The 12,336-nt window shown below is 40.5% G+C and overlaps 1 pseudogene; it reads left to right on the top strand.

Moving 5' to 3' along the window:
• LOC102499169 (transcriptional coactivator YAP1-like) overlaps positions 1-12,336 on the top strand; it is a 36,535-nt pseudogene that overhangs the window by 6,354 nt on the left and 17,845 nt on the right.

Below are 12,336 nucleotides of genomic sequence, written 5' to 3'. Positions count from 1 at the left end.
CCTGCTTTATTTTTGATGTTAGAAACAACACTCAGGTTTCACAGATAAAACCAGTGACAAATCATATATATTTAAATAGACTGGGCTGCTAGGCAGTTGAGCAAACTGTTTTCAATGAGCTTTTGTTTAAGTAAATACATTGTGCATTACTTTTTTTTTTTAATCTGTCCTTTGACTTTTAATTGTCGTTAAGTCTTATGATGGCATCATTTACAAATCTATGCAGATGATATATCTCCTCTATTTTAATCCTAATTAATTAGCAAAAGCACCATCACCAATCACACGTATACAGTAGTTCTTCAGTTTCTACGTGATGTTGAACAATGGGAAAGATGGACAAAAAACCCATAAACTGTGTACACATGTGTGTGTGTGTGTGTGTGTGTGAGAGAGAGAGAGAGAGAGAAAGAGAGAGAGAGAGAGGTGGTATTAGGCAGGGAAAAGTATTAAAAAACCGAGTAGGATAAGAGAATGGTGAAGTAAATTTGGAGCGGGCAGTCAGGAAAGGAGAGCAGAAACCTGAACAAAATGAAGAGGAAAGTTCTCAATGGTTTGATGGGAGAGCCGTTTGATGATCAGCCACCAATATTGTAAACACACATACGTCCATGAACACACATGTGCACACACATGCTGAGCCAGCTGATATTTCCTCTTTTCCTGTATTGCCCAAGCACTCAGGCCTCACTGGTGTCTGCCAGCCACAGTCCTCCACCTTGGGTGGCCTCTAATGTGGAGCCCAAGAAGAAAGCCTGGAGGGTGGGAGGGGGCAGGGTTTGGGTTGGTTGTTCCCGATCAGCTCAGAGGATACATCCTCAGTTAAGATGCCAGCTTGGAAGGAGCCCAGGGGAAGCAGATACCCAGGGGAAGAGAAAGGATGGGCTGGATGGAGCCCCTCAGCTCTCTCTATCCTCCTTCCATCTCTGGCCACACTCCGAGGACAAGTGGAAGCCAAAGGCATGAGGCACAGGTGCAGCCTTGGGTGCAAGGATAGCTCTTTCTCAGCACACCTGCCTGGCTTTCCTGATCTCTTAAAATTGACTGAATTTCTTACAGATGGAATACACAAGTTTGTGGGCACAAAAGAATGTCATTGACCCTTTCTGAGGTTGACAGGGATGGCACAGCTCTTAGGTGAATTCCAGCCCAACGGGGTACATGCAATGAAGGCACAGAGGAAGTTGGGAATGTAGGATGCAGGGATTTCACCTCCAGTTTTGTTTCCTCCCAGGAGAATGAAGGTAATAGTGGCCTCAGGGGTGTCATGGAGACCAAATGAACTAAGGCTCAGCAGTGTCCAGTGTCGCCTCCTTTTGCCAGGCTTATAGCCTATAGTGAGTGATAGTCTAGGTGTCATTGTCTGACACTGAAATAGACCCTGCATGGCTAGTTATTAGATGTGGGACCTCAAGTGTATAACTGGTGGTAGTTTCTTTAACTGTAATATGACTCTTGCATCATCTAAGACCAGATGGTGAAATCTGGAACAATGCTTTACAAAATGCCTGGGCACATGGCAGCTGTAAAAAACGTGGTCAGTCCAGGGATCTGCCATACATCAGTTCTTAGAGCTTATTCATCTTCTAACTGGAAGTTTGTAACCTTCAGCCAATATCTCCCCATCTTTCCCACCTATATCCCCTGGCAACCACTATTCCATTCTGTCCCTATTAATTCATCTTGTAAAGGTTCCAAGTTAAATGAGATGATACAGTATGTATCTTTCTGTGTCTAACTTATTCTACCTAGCATAATGCCCTGCCAGTTTATCCATGTGTCACCAATGGCATGGTTCCCTTCATTTTTATGGCTGAACAATATTCTAAGATGTGTGTTTGCATAAACCATGTTTTCTTTATTCATTGGTGGACATTTAAATTGATTCCATATCTTGGCTATTTTGAATAATGCTGCAATAAATATGGCAGTACAGATGTCCCTTCAACATACTGATCTTGTTTCCTTTGAGCACATACCCGGAAGTGGCATTGCTGGATCAGGTGGTAGTTTTACCTTTAATTTTTAAAGAAAACTCCATACCGTTCTGTTTTTTTTTTTTTTTTAATAGTGGTCGTACCAATTCACATTCCCATCAATAGCGCACAAGGTTCCCCTTGTCTCCACATCCTCTCAGTGTTTTTTAATGATGGATGAGGACATAGGGCAGAAATGAAAGCTACACCAACGTCAAAACAAAGTTTTACAGCTAATGATAGATTTCCTAAATTGAGTGCATATCTATTAAAAAAACTATTGCAGAACAGCCTAACAGGTAGATAGGACATTAGAATTTTAAATTCCAGCAAATAAGGTCTATGCATAGAAAATGTAGGCTCAGGAATTTATTCCTTTCATGGAAAAATAATTTGAATAAAACACTTACTTATTGAAACTGGCTTCTGATGAAAGATTAAAGACCAAATCTGAAAATACAGTGTCATTTTGTATAGATGTTAAAAAAAGATTTTGAGTTTACCAAAGTTTTTTTTTTCTTTTTTAATAAATATTTCTTTTGTTACCATAGATTCCTGTGGTACTGTTTTGTCTTTATAAGTGTTATTGAAAAAGCATATAAATGACCAAGGTACACAGTATTCCCTACCAGTAGCATTGTTATTGCTCTACCTAAAACACATTAATAAGAACTTAGCAAGTTTAAATATTAAGATAGTCTATGTCAGACAAAATGCTCATAGGTATTTAAGATGGGGATTGCTATTTCACTCATAATTTTTGTTTAATTACACTTGAGGAAGAACAGCAAGTTACACATAAAACCATAACTCTCTGTATTTAATGCCCATCAGCACACTTCCAACAAACAAACATTTATAGAAATTATTTATCTTGTCTCTGTACCATGTTTGATCTGATTATATTTGTTGAAATGTAATTTTATATTTATTGACTCTAATAATAAAAATGGACTAATTATTTACATGCCTTTAATAAAAAATGGACAAATTGGCACAAGAAAATGAGGGGGAAAAAAACAAAAGAAAGAAAAAAAGTCTTTCACCAGGAAGTATTTGAGAGGCATTGTTCTGTAGCACAGAGCTGTCATAGGTGGTCAGCAAAGGCAAGTCCTGTTATTAAAGAAGATGGGGGGCCAGGAGATGGTGTAGCGACTATGTGACTGGACTTCAACATGGTCAACTGCAGTTTGAATCCCAGACCTGGTTGCTTGAAAATCATGCTCGGCATATGTGTGTGCAGGCCCGATTCTGGGAGGAGAATGAGGAGAAGGGATTCCGGCCTGGCCATCCCTCCTGGGGGATGATTTCACACTTTCCCTTTCACTCTCTCTGTCTCTCTCTCTCTCTCTAGTGAGCACACATACCCTAAGGCAAAAACCTCTAAAAAAAAAGATGGGACAGGTGTTTCCAGGTGCATGCAGTAGCATTTTTTTTGGTCAACTTGTTTCCCCTGGGACTTGGATTCCTTTGTTTTCTCCCAAAGTTCTTTCTCTTTAGTGGAGGCTGTAGTGAAATAAATGGGATCACTGAATGGTGCCAGAAAGGCTATTTCCATAAGCAAACAGCCCTAGCTGTCCCCAGTGAGACATGCTACCCTCTAGTGGTAGAATATGGACTTGAGCCCCCCCACTTTGCATCCAGGGGCTCTCTGTCCTCTCAGTGTTTTCTAGCCTTAAAAATCTCTGTGGAGCATTATATGTCCTCAATATATGTCTGCACTCTATATCAGAAATTGAAAGGTTGGAAGGTATAATGGGAGAGAGGTCAACTGTAGATACTAGAGACAATATAGAAGGGGTGGGAAATAGGGATGGGTAATAGGGAGTGGGAGAGAGGGGATTAGAGAAAAACAAACAAACAAACAAACAAAAACAACCAAACATTTAATAGATACAAAAATGAAAAATTATCTGTTGATGATAATGTAAATGGTAATGTCTTTGACTTGACTAATATGCACTGTATTCGTGCTATGAAAAGCCCTGTTGTACACTATGAAGATGGACAGTGATTAAATGTTAAGAAAAAAACCTCTTGAGGGGGTGGAGACTCTCGTGGGATCTGGATGGTGGTGCAGAAGTGATACAAAGCTCTGTGAGGCTGACCCACGTAAAAGGGTTCTGGGTTTGTGTCTGAGACCTCACTGAACACGCCTGGCATCCGTGTGCTTGTGATCCAGGCCTGGCTGAGGCTAGCCATGGATCATGACTTCAAGACCCTACTGGGGTTTCTGCCTCTCTCTTTTGCTTTATATCTCATTCATGGAAGAAAAAGATAAGTAAGCTTAAAAAAACAACCCTCTTGAACTTTTTGAATAACCCAAAAATCCCATACCCAGAGATTCTTAGGGGTGCCTCTTTTGGAATCACTGAATTTGTTGAATAATTCTGTAAGCTAAGATTTGGTCCAATATCTTTTGAAACTTGTAATCCAAAATGAGTTTTTTTGTTTGTTTGGTTGGTTTTGTTTCTTTTAATTTGTCAAGTATGGATTATACTTTATCTTTCAATGTGCTTATGCAAACAATGACCCTCATGCCTGTATTTCCTTAAGAGGGTGCAAACATTTCTGGGAGTTAATCATTGCTTTAGCCTGGCCAACGATCCTAGTAACTCAACACTTTCTTATTTCAAATTATCCATCTGTCAAGGGCAGTAACCGAGTTTCCTGTGAGAAGGGTTTTCATTAATTTCTCTTGCCTTTTTTACTTCTCTCCCTTCCTCTGTGTGCCCTTGCGTGCCTCTCTTTCTATTTTGTCTCCCTGGCTCATCTTGTCTTTTGAAAGGGAAAATGATAGAAAATAGTGATGGCTAGCACTGAGCATGCGTAAACCCTGGTCCAAGGAGGGTTCCACACAGTCCTGATTATTTCAGGAGAAGGTCAATACTGAGAAAAAAAGAAGTGTGCTCACCCTGCTCAGGTGAGCTCAAGTGATGAAGGGTTCTTAGGTGAGATCATGAGGAAGGAAGCAAAGGCGACCACCCATTCTCAGGCCAGGTAGGCTTCAGAGAGGTCCTGACAGTTACCCTTATCCTGTGGTCTTCTTGGAAGCCAGGACTTCTCTGAGTCACCCCACAGTTCCCAGGAGTTGCTGCCCCATGAGCTTTCTCTCAAATGTCTTTGCTTCTCCTGCAGACCACCTACTCGCTAATTCTCATGGGCTTCGTTGACCTAGCAGCTCAGTCTCACTATGTAGGGGTAAAGGAATTCACCCTTGGAGATTCCCTGGACATCACCGACAGTAAGCAGGATAATAAGAAAAGGCACACAGATTTATTTAACAGGTACAGATGTATCTAAAGCCTTCAGAGTGAAGACCCGAAGATACAGGGGAAGCTTCTGATTTATGCTTAGAGCTAATGAAGCAGAAACAGACTTGTAGAAATGTGGATGGACAAAAGGGCATGAGTTTTTGGACTGAGTGGGGAAACCTAGCAAGGCGTGTCTGTTTATATCCTTTCTATGCAGTATTCTTTTCTCTCAGATATGGGGCAGGACCCCTCTGGAATAAAAGTCTTATCTATTATCAGACAAGGTAGGTCATTGAATGTATGACCAACTTTTCATAAAGGAGGTGGAAACTTAGAGTAGTATTTTATTTTATGGCTAGCTTTGAGAGAAACGAGCTCTGATTGGTTTTTTTTTTTTAATCTAACTTGGGGAATAAGAATTCTAGTTTCTATGACTTGCCTCACAGGAGAATGAAGGGTGAGGAACAGGAGGACAGGAAAAGGTCAAGGAGAAGCCCTAACCTTTAGGGTATCATCCTCTGAAGCCTTACATTTAGCTCCATCCATCTGGCTTGTCTCTGTGGTCTGGTCAGTTATGTAAGGTTTCAGGGACATGTGATCCTTGTCATCTAACCTATCATCTTTTTTACTGAAAGTGAGAGGCTGGGAGAATTTCTAGGACTGTCTTACATGGAGGCCCACTCAGAGGGTTTGGGAGCCCAGACTAAGGTCCTTCCGAGCCCTGTAGAACCCAGACCACTGTAGCCATCCCCTGGAGCCATCTGCAGCTTACCACAACCTCCTCTCCATCATTTTCTCAGACTGGATGTTCATTAGCCAGGGTTCTTTAGAGCAACAGTCAATTCCTTATTTTATGGAACTGATTCATCCAGTTGTGGTGGTGTGGTGAGTCCAATATCTGACCAGGGAAGCTGGCAGGCCAGACAACCAGGGAAGAATTGCAGTTCGAATCCAAAGGTAGTCTGCTGGCAGAATTCCTTCCTGCTCCAGGGAGGTCAGTATTCATTGTCTATTCAGACTTTCAGCTAATTGTATGAGGCTTGCCTGCATTGTGGAGGACAATCTGCTTTACTCAAAGTTCACTGTTTAAATCTCATCCAAAAACTACTCTCACAGAAACATCCAGAATAGTGTTTGACCAATAGTTCGGACACCATGGCCCTGCCAGTCTAACTTAAAACTGACATCAAAAGGTGTTTCTCATATTGGAGTGTTCATTGTCAACAGACTCTCAAAGTTACATAATTCTTTTCTTCAAAGGATGAGTTTCCAACTATTGGATGCTTTGAGATGGACAGCATTTGATATCCCTTAAAAATGTCAGCCATACCCTGGTCCTTTGTATTCCTGAGTCCCTGGTACTGAGCCTGAAGACCAAGTTAGCTCATACCCACTAGACTTGCATGCTAATCAGGAATATTTTTTAAGGGTTAGAGTGGAGAAGGAAACCATGGGACATGGGGCAGAGTTCTCTGAATGGTGAAGCACTATGCTTTTATTATGGATTACTATTATCCCTCTTTTTTGAAGAGTACTTTCTCTATTTATTAATTGTCAAGGTCATGCAGAAATATTAGAGCAGACACAAGAAGGGGCCTGAGACTCTAATGAGAAAGCACGGGGGGCTCCCAAGAAGTGAGGATGGAGAGAACCTGGTGTGCCTGGCTCAGGAGCAGGTTGAGGTGCCTGCAACCTGGGGTACCTGTAGCATCTCCCTTTGGTGTAAGCTCTGCTCCTCACCTTCACTGAGGCTGCCTTGGGGCAAACTCCAGATAGTCACATTTAGCTGCATCTCTGGGGAGGCAGTTGAGACAAGACACCACTCTTTCTGCTCCTGTTTCTAGAATGTACCTGTGGCTTAGAGCTGCACCAGGTCCTCCCCCAAACATCTGGCTCCACAGGTGATTCCTGTTCATGTCCCAGGTGAGCAGGACGGTGGCACCAGTTGGGGCCCTTCTTATGCCATACCCATCTAGGAAGGCAGAAGCAGACATTGCAGACACAGACTTGAATAGTTCTGCTGCTATAGGTGCATCCTGCCAGGCAAAAAAAAACCCCAAACCTAAAAAACAATAATAAACTTCACATTTATAGCACACTTCAGAAGATTGTTTAATTCTAAAGAGAATTAAGGGAGACATTGAATATAGGAGACCCTTGACTCCCTCCTCTTTCTGGACTATTTATTCATTTTAATTTCTAAGCCGCATGGAATTTTTAGCAAGCCTATGTTGTGTATTTCATGATTTCCTTACTGAAGCACAACTTGCATAGAATGAAAAGCACAGATCCCAAGTACATAGTTGGATTTGTTTTCATGATTGTGTTCACCTTGTGACTCATGTTCCCATCAAGATATGACCTGTTTCCACTGGCCCCAGCCCTACCTGATTCTTCTCCCTGCTTCCTCTCCAACTCATCCCCTATATGGCAGGCAGAGCATGAATCATGCCCAGTCACTCTGCTGAGGAAAATCCTCCCATGCCTTCCTGGCCTTTGAGGGCTGCTGTGATCTGTTGGTTCCTACCCACAGCTCTGACTACTGCCCTATCCACCCCTGCATACCTGGCCTTATTTCTGGGTACTGCTTACAAACCTCTTCCTATCATCTCAGTGCCTTTGCATTTGCTCTCCATTTCTGGAATTCTCCACCCCAGATCTGAAAGGGTTTGAGCCTTCTTATCATCTGGGTCTTGGGTCAAGGATCATCTTTTCAGGGTGATTGGTAAAGACTCTCTTATTAAAAATTTTTTTAAATTTTCTTCTATGAGAGGGAGAGAGAGGCAATTGTTCTTCCCCAAATCTCAGTGGGCAGAGATCACTGGCATATGTGTGCTTGGCATGCAGGACCTCTCCCATGTCGATTCAGTTACATCATTACCATGCCACCAAGTAGTCCCCAAAATTCCTGTTTGTCCAAACTTTAACCAGCTTTCTCTGAACCATCTTTGACTTGACCTGGACTTTGGCACAATCTGTCTTTGGCATACCCAGCCCTGTCTTAGCAGAGAATTCTACTAAGTCATCTCTCTACCCCAAATATCTTATTGAACTTCTCATCCCCTACCTTTGATGTCTAAGTCCTTGACCCATCTTTAGTAATCCCTTTGGGTCAGTTCAGCAAGAATCCCTCTGCCCCCGATGTCTCCTGTTAGCAATTTTCCACCCACTGACTCCCGCACCCTGCTCTGTGGCTGTGAATCCCTAGTTATCTTTGCTGTATTTGAATTTGAGTCTAATTTCTCCCTCCTACTCCACTAGTACTGGAAAAAGTCCTCTTGACAGTTCTAACAAGTATTAGAATAATTTGTTTTTAATAATTAATTAATTATTATTCTTTTCAATTTGATGAAAGAGAGAGAGAGAGAGAGAGAGAGAGAGAAAGCTGCCCAGTTCAGGACTTGAACCATGGTTGGCCATATGGGAGTCCAGCGCCTTTAACAACCATTCCATCTGCCAGCCCAGCAGACGCACTTTCCCAGGTGCCTGAGTGATTTTCTCTTTCTTCACCCTGTGTCCTCTCTGTGTGGTTTGTGTTAGTCATAACACTTACCACTATCTGAAATCACCTTGCACCTATTCCCTGTGTGTACATAAACATAATAATACCTAACCTTTTTCCTCAAGCATTTTCTGTGTGCTAGGCATAAAGTTAAGTGCTTTCCAACTAAGGTATCTCAATTAGTCTTTCCAACATTCTGAGAGGGTAGGTATTATTACTGCCACAATTTTATAAGGGAGGAAACTGGATTAAGTTTAGAGAGGTGGGTTATTTGTCCAAAGTGACGTGGTTAGATTACTAACAGAGATTACTAACAGCTATCTAGCAGAGATAGCTAGAACAACCTTGAAAAAGACTAACAAAGAGGTCTTGTTTTCAAAACTTAATTCAAAACAGCAGTAATCATGACATAGTAATGGCATAGAGATGGTCATATGGGTCATAGGAATAAACTAGACAGTCCAGAAATAAAAATATGTGTCTACGTTTAACTGTTTTTTTTTTCCAAAGGTGTCAAGACAATTTAGTAGGGAGAAAAATCTTTTCAACAAGTAGTGCTCGAATGACTGAATAGTCATATGTAAAAGAATGATGTTGGACCATTACCTCACACCATATATAAAGATTAAATCAAAATGGATTAGAGACATATATGTAATAACTAAAAATATAAAACTCTGGTGCTGGACAGTGGTGCAGTGGTGAGTAATGATTCTCTGTAAGGCTGACCTAGATGGGAGGGTTTCAGGTTCGCATACAGAGAACACCTTGGATGTTCTGGGTACATGGGTGCCTATGAGCTGGAGTTGGCTGAAGCAGGAGGTGGATAATGTTAGGGATACTCACTTTCTGTCACTCTCTGTCTCTATCTCTGTTTTGTTCATGGGGGAAAGAAAGAAAGTGAAAAACATGAAAGTATAAAACTCTTAGAAGAAAATGTGAAGTTTTATGACTTGCATATGGCAATAGATTATTAACTATAACATCAAAAATATGAAAACTAAGAGTAAAATTAATTTAGATAAGTGAACTTCATCAAAATAAAAAACTTTTGAGTCTTAAAGGACACTATCATGAATGTGAAGACTGAATGAGAGGAAATATTTACAAATCATGTATCTAATAAGAGAATAGTATCTAGAACATATATAGATATGACTCCATACTAAAAAAGGCAAATAACTCAATTTAAAAATAAGAAGGAGGGACTAGCATTGTGGCATGGTGGTTAAGGCACTGGACTCCCACATGGCTAATCATGGTTTGAGTCCCAGACCTGGTGACTTACTTTCTTATTTTCCCTCCTTTTCTCTTTCTCTGGTGAATGCATGTGCTCTGTAGCAAATTTAAAAAAATAGTAATGATAAATAAAATTAAATAATTCTTTGGAAAAATAGGACAGAGATCTCAAGGAAGATAGACAAAAGGCAGTTAAGCACAGGAATAAAACTGACACCATTATTGTTCAGAGAGATGTGAATCAATGAGACACTTCATTATACTCACTAGAACAGTTGAAATTAAAAGATAGATAGTAACAAATGCAAAACAAGTTTACTCTCAAATTACACTGAGACCCAATAATTCCACTCTTAGGGATGTATCTGAGAAACAGTAAAGCATATGTCCACACAAAAACTTATGTGGAAGGAAAAAAAATCAAACCTTAAAAACTAAATATTAAGCCAATTGGTGGCATAGTGGTTAAAGAGGCTGGATCCCACATGGCTGATTACACAGTTCAAGTGCCAGACCTGGTGACTTGAAGAATACACAGGATGCCTATGCATGCATGTTCAAAAACCCTACAGGAGAAATGGAGGATGAAACACCCCATGGGGGGGTACTTTCTCATTGTCCCTCACTCTCTGTCTCTCTCCAGCAAGCACATATGCCCTCTAGCAATGAAACAAAACAAAACAAAACAAAGTATTATATGATTACATTTATGTGAAATATCCATAAGAGGCAAACTTATAGCAACATAACATAGGTTAGTAGTTGATTAGAGCTATGGGTGTGGAGAGATAGGAGAGTAGGGTTGAGAGATACTGGTTTCTTTGGAAAGGTAATAAAAATATTCTAAAATTGCAGTTATTGTTGCACATATTTGTCAATACACTAAAACCATTGAATTTTATATTTTCATCTCTGAATTTCATGGTCTGTGAATTATCTCTATAAAGTGGTTCAAAACAATGAAATAAAAACTAAAAAAAAGTTATCCAACTTAACCAAATTTTTTAAATGTTACCAAATACTTTCCCCTCCTGTATGTATGATCCATTAGTGGCTTTGAGAAAAACATAAAATGAATTCTCTTTGAAAGTGTAAGGTTGCACTATATTGGTACATTGCAGACTGCTCTGAGTGTGTGACTGTCGCCAATGTAATTTGAGAGTAAATTGTTTGTCAAAGAAGTTTTCTTTTTTCTTTTTCTCTTTCTTTCTTTTCTTTTCTTTTTCTTTCTTTCTTGCTTTTTTTTTTTTTGAGAGAGATTTTTTTGCTATAGGGCACATGCACTAACTGGAGAGGCAGAGAGAGACAGAGAGACAGAAAGTGAGACATTACCCCCCAGGGAGAATGGCCACGCCACAATCGCCACAATCCTTTCTCCTCCATTCTCCTCTTGGGATCTTGGGCATGCACGCACATACAACCGATGTGAGTTTCAAGTCACCAGGTCTGGCTGGACTCAAACTATTGTTGACTATATGGGAGTCCAGTGACATAACCATTGTTCTATCTGCTGATCCCTTCAAATAATTTTTCTAAAATAGATAATACATGATTTAATTAAGTTATCTTTCAGAAGATGGGGCTGTGAAGGGTTTGATAAGATTTCTAGTCATGACAGAGAATTAAGTTGTACTTAAATTGGATATACCTGGAATTTCTATCAGTATCATAATTAAGGTTTCCAAGAAGAGTCTAAATTTGGGAATTTCTATCAGTATCATAATGAAGGTTTTCAAGAAGAGTCTAAATCTGGGTGGGCTTGCAGTGGGCATTTATCTGGGGAGATGAGAAAGTGTATGGAAAAATTAGAGGCTAATTTGATAGTGATAAATGATGGACATAGCCCAGGGCTGGATGTAAAAGAATTAAAGGACAGAGTTTGGACAATTGACTGAAAAACTGTGATGGACACAAGAGAAAAGAGTGAATAACAACACTATATAATAGGGATTGTGGGTGCTACTGAGAAAGCTTGAAGGGTGGGGTGAGTCAGAGGGGGATGCTGGTTTTCTACAATCCACAGAGGGTACAGAGCCAAAAGCATGTGCACCTGCTGAGAACATGTTAGAAATACAAATTCTTGGGGCCAGCAGATGGTGTAGTGGTTATGTTGCTGGACTTCTATATGACTGACTGTGGTTCAAGTCTCGGACCTGGGACTTGAAAATCATGCCAGGCATGTGTATGTGCATGCTGAAGCTCCCAGGAGGAGAATGGAGGAGAAGGGATTACAGTGTGGCCATTCCTCCTGGGGGGTAGTTTTTCACTTTCCTCTCAACATATATATATATATATATATATATATATATATATATATATATATATATATCAGGGGAGAGTGTGCACACCCAGAGAAAAACTTCTC

This window comes from Tupaia chinensis, unplaced genomic scaffold (assembly GCF_000334495.1).
Source record: "Tupaia chinensis unplaced genomic scaffold, TupChi_1.0 Scaffold144089_1, whole genome shotgun sequence".
Taxonomy (NCBI): domain Eukaryota; kingdom Metazoa; phylum Chordata; class Mammalia; order Scandentia; family Tupaiidae; genus Tupaia; species Tupaia belangeri.
Note: the sequence above shows the minus strand (reverse complement) of the source record. Positions and strands in the feature narration are given on the sequence as shown.